Source organism: Montipora foliosa, chromosome 9 (assembly GCF_036669935.1).
Source record: "Montipora foliosa isolate CH-2021 chromosome 9, ASM3666993v2, whole genome shotgun sequence".
NCBI lineage: Eukaryota > Metazoa > Cnidaria > Anthozoa > Scleractinia > Acroporidae > Montipora > Montipora foliosa.
Genome location: NC_090877.1, coordinates 15,646,757 through 15,654,256, shown reverse-complemented (window position 1 = coordinate 15,654,256; position 7,500 = coordinate 15,646,757). Strand labels below are relative to the sequence as shown.

Below are 7,500 nucleotides of genomic sequence, written 5' to 3'. Positions count from 1 at the left end.
GTATATTTGCAGTATAGGCAATATCAAGACAAATACACCTTTTCTCGGTTCTAAAATTTTACTCACGACACATCTTGTGTTTAAACAACAGTTACACACGTAAATTTAGAAAACAGAGCTATGAAAGGAAAGAAGCTGAAAACTCAGAAGAGATTAAAGACATTAAAGGAAGGAATTTTCCAAAAACATAGAATCGAAAAGGAGGGAGGGAGAGAGAAAGAGGGCAGGAAGGGAGGGAGGGAGGGAGAGAGACAGAGGGCAGGAAGATACACGATAACAACACAAAGTCAAGATAAGTTATTGGGGAAAATTTCATTTTATTTGTTGTAGATTTCATATTAAGCCCCTTCATTGTATCAGTACACTTTGTACCAACGTAAAATACAACATAGTGTAGTTGTAAATGTTAACCATTTTTTTATTGTATAATATTAATATGCTCAATATCGGCAATGACAGTTAATCACTTAAAATTAGCAGCTTTATCCAAGCAAATTCAAAACCGCTCCCTGGCTAAAATATTACAAAAACACGAGCTTTTGATGGCCTAGAATGCAATCCTCAACGGGTGAAAAAGTAAAAGAAGCGTCAAAAACACTCAATGCAATCGAAACTCTAAGAATACAATGACTGAAGGAGCTTGTAGGGTGAGAGAGCAATTAAACATTTATCGTGGATTTAGCCTCAAATAAAACTCCATTGCCTCCTGTATGTAACAAATACATTATATGAAAAGCGGGCAGCTGTAATTTTTAGCCTCTCTGCATTTCAAACACACCGTTTTGGCACTTGTTCCAGACCTTTCTCACAAGGACAGAGCGATGCGTCCACCTCGTTTCCAGGTCTTTTTAGGGTGGAGCGAGAAGAGAAAAAGATGTGGAGGGAAGAAGAGAGACCCCGGGAAAGAGGTTACGCGTATTTTCCGACCGCGTTTTCGTGCATGCGCAGTACCGCAGTGTATGATCTCTCATACTCCGAGGTCAAAACACAATCAGCCCAAGGTCCATATTTTTGTACTTTATTCAGATCTGAAAAGTTGAACTCAACATGGCGACTGGTGGAAGCCCCGGTAGAGGAAACAAACCCAGCAGGGTAAAAAGCCCCGGTAAAGGAAAAAGCCCCATAAGTACTCTACCAGAATGGCCGAAGACAAGGGAAGAGTTTGTGGAGTGGTTCTGGTCAGGGACGAATGGGAATAAACTAATTAAGGAACTGAATTGTAGCGACTCTCATGGAGATGATTACATTCGCCGAGAAAAAGAGAGACCGACAATTTATGGCATCGTACTAAACGATGGTTTGTTTCCCGGGAAAGAAGGCAAAGTTCAGTGGAAGCTGTGCAATGTTGGATTTACTCACATCAATACAGCGACAGGAACAAGGAACAGAATGGAGCAAGTTAAAATGGAGATAGAGAGAAAATATGAATTAAACAGAGCTCGAGAGGACCGAAAGGCAAAGGCAGCTGTGTTGTTTGTGTTACCAATCGGAGCAGTGGATGTCACAACATTTTTGAACAGATACAGAGAAAAGAATAAGAAATGCAGTTGGAAGGCCTATACGTGAAAATGTGGCAAAGAGATTGGATCTGCCGTGCTCCACAGAATGGGTTTTTACGACCCAACAATTCATCGACGAGATCAAGGTGCGGATGGAGAACCTAAAAGCTGAAGGCAGTACAGATTTGATTAATTTGTTCAAGAATTTGAAATTTAAGGACTTTAACGGTCATGAAGAACCATCTTGGGTAAAGTTAGAGGACGTCGATGGCGTACCGACAGTAACGGATTTGACAGTGCAAGACTGAAATATTAGCAGATTACAAACACGGCAAAAGCGTGCAATTAACTTTGTTTCAGGTTAGTACTCAGATCAAGGACATTGTTATTTGTCACGAGAACAAAATTTAGCGGCTAAGGGGAGGCGGCGGGGTGAGTTAGTTGGGGAAGAAGCTGAGCTGAGGTCGAGCTGCGTTGAATTAATGAAACAAGACGTCTAAAAACTCCTGCAAAAATCAGGTGAGCGCGAAATGCCACAATTACCCAAACTTGTCAGACTTGAAATATGAAAATAAGTGTATATTTTCTTACTTCGTGACCCATGGTGGCCCAGCATTCTAATAAGAAAATTACATTAATAAATATAATCTTTTTCAGCAAACTAGATGGCTTAAAGTAATCAAAAGTTTTTATAGGGCCATTGTGATCTCTTCATTTTTTGATGGTTACCTTGAGTTTTTTCGGTGACTTCAGTATTTCAGTACAAACCTTTATCAAGACAGATTGTCAGTGACAACTGTTAGAATTCCATCTCAGCAGCCTTCACGTGGCTCTTTGTCGAAGCCAAATTAAAGTTTAAACCCTTAGTTACTTGCTTTATTTCATGGATAGAAATGATACTGATATCAGAGGAATTAATAGGAAACCAGTTAGCACGAATTAGTTCCGGCTGATTTATTCACTTGCTCCCATTAACGCAAGCACACTCAGTAGCGTGATTCTTGTGCAATATACAGCTGTTTCGACAAAGGTTGTCCCACAAAAGTGTAAAAGCGTACGCGACAATGCCGATTGGTATTATGGGTAGTAAGAATTTGTCGTTGCTTGATTGAGGCTCACGGTGTTGAGCAAGAAGGCAAGAGAAATTACGAATTCACAGGTTTGTGGTGTTTCCTTCTACACGCTGAAACACCTTGAGCTTCGATCATTCAGCTGTAAAACCTCCATTACCCATACAAACTCTCGACATTGTTGCGTAAGTTTCTCCTCGTTTGTAAGACAACCTTTCTCGAAACAGCTGTATACCTCATGCTTTTAAGAGTGCGTGTCCAGAAAAGTAAAAAATTGAGCGGCAAATTTCAAAATTTCAAAATCGTTCAAACTTTGGCTATTAGTAGTCCATATTGAACTATTTATCCCTATGTGGTTCATTTGTCAAGTGGTGTTTTGTTTCGGCAGAAAATGACGATACTCTATTTCAGGGCCAGGGATTGGAAAATTAGGCTCAAAAATTAGCCATTTTGAAGCTAACGGCTTGCCGTAACTATAAACCCAGAAGACATCCACTTTCAATTAGCTTATTCTACAACTTTTGCAGGCTTTATTTTACAATTCCTATGATATTTGAAAAACATTAAGATATTGAGTGAGACCTGAAGGAAAGACCTCTGTTTTTCCATGGAAATTACTGGTAAACTTCAAAAAATAATTTACCCTACTACCTTTATCACAAATCAAATGAAATTTATCCCTGGAAATTCAAAGGAGATGGGCTGTTAGCTGATATAATTTTTTTCCTGGGGAAAGTAGATCGTGCTACATGAGAGAGCGCTCAAAATTGCAATTTTTCGAGAAATCAGGCTAGAGATTACGTGACCGACCGTGACAGACAGCTCTGTCATTGCAGCACAAAACCCAAAACTCAGTGAAAATATATCTTCTCGTTGTTGCGGAGCTTTGTCATTGTTTTATTTTTGAGAAAATTCAGCGGCTAATGGCATGCTTGTTTTATCACTAGCTTGTATGATATCTTTATCTGCACAGTGCATATGCAGTGTAATAACTTCAAATTCTTCTCGGGACACAAATCCTTCAGCGGTGAGTTCTTTTTCATGTTTTTCATGATTGTGTTTATGGTGTTCTTTCCCACTGGGGTTTTCTTGTACCAAATGCTTGAAACCGGCTTGTCTTATTTTCGAATGATTATTTGTATAACGAAACCATGTTTTAACCTTGTGTTTATCTCTTCGACACTCCAAACTCTTGGCTCCTGTGAAGATCTTCTAAAATTTCTTTTAAAATGTTCTTTAAAACTTCGGTAAAAGAAGAAGTATTAAAAAAGTTTTGGCAGATTAATTTCGCTCTATGTCGAGCCTCTTCAATGCCTTTGTTAAAAGATTATTCTAACACCCAACAGCTAAAAAGGTGGGGTCAGTCTTTGTCTACTACGACCCTTGGGATTTTAAAGTAATTCCATTCCGTTTTATTCATTAGCCGTTCAGGTGGAACATTTTTCATTCTCACGGCTTCTACGATCTGCCTTGTCATCGAGTCATTTCTGTATGATCCCGTAACTTTCATATTAAATACCTGTCTTTCTTCTTCGTGTTTCTCTCTGCAGTGTCTCCACAGCACCGATCCTTCTTTTCTCCCCTCCAGGAGTTTTAGATGTTCTTTCCACGAGTATATGCATTTCTGGCGGTTTCTCCTTCATATATATCTCCACATTTTTCACACTCTATCTCGTATGTGACATTATTCGTGTCATAGGCGTTCTTCCCATCCCCTCCCGTGCACACCAAGCAATCTTCTCTGTCACACGACGTATGTCTTAGGGGGTCGGATCTTTAAACAGCATAATCTGACTTCATATATGTCGTCCAAAGCCGCATTTTGCACTCATTTTAGTCAAAGGAGCCGAGGAAGCTGGGGAATAGGCCATTTCCGAGTTCATGTCTGCGTCCTCTTCAAAGCGAGTCTAAGTGCGAAGTTTTTGTGATGGTAATTAGTTCTACTTTACATATGAATGAAAAGTAATTTTCATAACAAAAACTTCGCGCTCAGACTCGCTTTGAGAAGGAGGCAGACATGAACTCGGAAATGGCCTATAGGTTTGATACGTCAGCGGTTACCTTCTAGAGTCCATGATCCATCACACTCGTTCCAAGATGGCGTCATCCACGAGCAACAATGGAAGTCATTATGCATACGCTCCTTTGTTTCAAGAAAACAATAGCGATAACAATAGACGTCCTTTGGGACTGTGGCGCTTTGTTCTTTCTTCTAGAGGTTTTTTTCTAAGTCCATATGGACTTTAAAAGAACTGGTCGAACTACTGACTGAAATACGGAAAATCGAACATTTTTTCCTGCAATAGCCTGCGTAGCATGGCGGTTTTTTGTCGAGCCGGGAGCACGAGCGGCGAAGCCGCGAAATTCGCGCGCGAAACACGCGAGAACGAGCGGCGAAGCCTGCCCCAATCTCCTCGCGGTTTTTCTGCCCTCGCCCGCTTTTATTACTTAGCAACCAAAACCGCCATGCTACGCAGGCTATTAGAGAGCTTACGAATCGACGACTTTCGCACGACGGCGCCGTTGAGTCAGGTCATAGTCCGGCGTCGTCGTCCTGTAGAAATTTGAATTTACGATTCAGCAAAGACGACGACGTTTGTTCGCGGGTGGCAAATTTTCCCGCCGTTTCTGAAGTTTGTTTTTCTCTTTTCACAAGGTAGGTTATTCGAACCAAAATGCCTAACTTCAGAGAAACGAGAGCTTGTTTTGCATACGCTTATCAAAAAAGCTTCATAAACGAACAAGAATTTGTGCTTTTATATGACTTCCACAAGTCAACAAACCCAGAGTTTCCGTACTGGAACTATGAAAGGTTTGATTTGGACGAGAAAACAAACGACGAGTGCAAGGCCGACTTTCGTTTCTACCGGGATGACATTTATAAACTTGCTGAACAGCTGCAGCTGCCTGATGAGATAACCACTTACAATGGTTTAGTTGTAGCTTCGGTACCTGCCTTATGCATGTACCTCAAGCGCTATGCATATCCTTGTCGATATGGAGATTTGGTTTGTCATTTTGCCAGACCGGTTCCTGAGCTTTCTATCATAACAAACCATATGATGGACTTGATTTACGGTCGGTGGCACCATCTACAATGGTTTAGTTGTAGCTTCGGTACCTGCCTTATGCATGTACCTTCAGAAGGTGCTCACTTGAATCAGTTGAATGAAAACAGAAAAAAATCAAAAACATGTGCCAAGAACTTGATTGATACTTGATCAATGATTTATTTGGAAAAAAAACCTGAAGCATCGAGAGAAACATTCAGAAAACTTTAACAACTAACCTTACGTCCTGTTATTTTCGAGACGCCGGCAAATCGCGCTCACCAACGTCGTCGACTTTGGCGCGACTCTGGCGAGGGCCCATATAGGCATGCGCAGAGGTCATGTCACGCAATCTAACGGCGTCGTCGTGCAAACGTCGTCGATTCGTAAGCTCCCTATTACTGCAATTTCGGCACTTTTCCTGCAATTTTACCCTTTTCTCACTTTTAGAATAAGCGAAAGAAGTGGAGTTTCAAGCAATCGTTGTAATAGGGTTCAGATTCTCAAACATAGCAAATAGACCAAATAAAAGTACTGTCATAAAAAAATTAATGGCTACCTGCTCTTTTTATCGTGAAATTGTTCTTTCTGTCTGCTTGCGAATTCGCCGAGACACTGCAAAGTGTGTAGTTTCTTCCTTTTCCTGTATTCAGGATCACGAACGGTGCATTTAGCGGGCTTTTGCGATTTATCGCTCTTTGTTGAGATCGGCAATATGCTCAATGATGCTTCCAAATAAATAACTTTGGTAGAGATCCATGGATGTTCCCGTACGAGGCATACATCGTTTCACTCCCCATCGTGTCTTTTCAATGCCCTACTGTGGGCTCGTTTCTCTGGGTCGAAGAAGTTTAGGCGCTGGTTAACTGTGAGATGATGTTAGCCCTTGTTTGTTGGCAATTGTAAACTTTCCGGCCACGGGTAGCTAGGGCTAAAATTTTTTCAAGTTAAGTTTACTGTCAGAAAATTATTTGTTCTGGCGGATTGAAGGTTATCCATTGCAGTTTTTTCTTGAGCATCGCGAAACAAATCCATCTCCCGATGCACTTTGTCTTTGCCAACTGACTGCGTTTCCGACGCAGGTTTTGGGCACGGAAGACAAAAGTAAATTGTTTTCTTTGCACCACTCTATGCACCGCTCGGGATAAGGCTATAAAGCACTGACAATTTCCAGTTGTTCAAATCTCCCTTTGCCGAGGCTTTTACTATGGGCAGCCGTCACAGCCAAAAATACAAGCCTAGTTAATGGTTAAGAATAAACCGGAATGGTTTAATTGTCCTTTGTAGAACGGTTTATCAGAATTTGAAAAGATGTATTTAAAAGACAAATGGACAAGTCACCGTTTACTTAGTGAAATGAAATAAGCAAACATTAAATGGTTTAGACAATTCAGAAACTGTGTAGATACCCTTGGTGAATTGATTCAGTGAAAACACGAGTGGTTAAGTGTTTAATGAAATGGATCAGTCACCTTATGCAATCATTGCCGTTAACACAGAATTGGTCAGTGCCAAAGACCACCGGTGTAATTATCTTTGTCAAAATGACAAAGTCAAGTCTTGAATGGATCAGCGTACTTTGACATGATTTGCAGTGAAACGGCAAACGGTCCAGCTTACCGTACATTGGTTCAGTGATGTGACAAACGGTTCAGAGTAGTTTGAAATGGCTTATTTTATCTGCAAATGGTTAATCGTGAACCGCAATGGTCTAGCATAACATTGATCGGTTTACCATAATGTCAAACGGTTTAGTGTTACCCCAAATGGCTTAGCGTGACGACAAATGGTTTAGTAGAAAGCGAAATGGTTTAGTGTTGCAGCAAATGGTTTGCGCCGGAACCGCCAAAAATACAAAAGTGAAATGGAAAGATTGAAATG

General features: G+C 40.8%; 1 pseudogene; it reads left to right on the top strand.

Annotated features, from left to right (window-relative positions):
• The window catches only part of LOC137969957 (uncharacterized), a 36,562-nt pseudogene extending 32,104 nt beyond the window's left edge, over positions 1-4,458 (top strand).
• Positions 4,459-7,500: the final 3,042 nt, after the last annotated feature.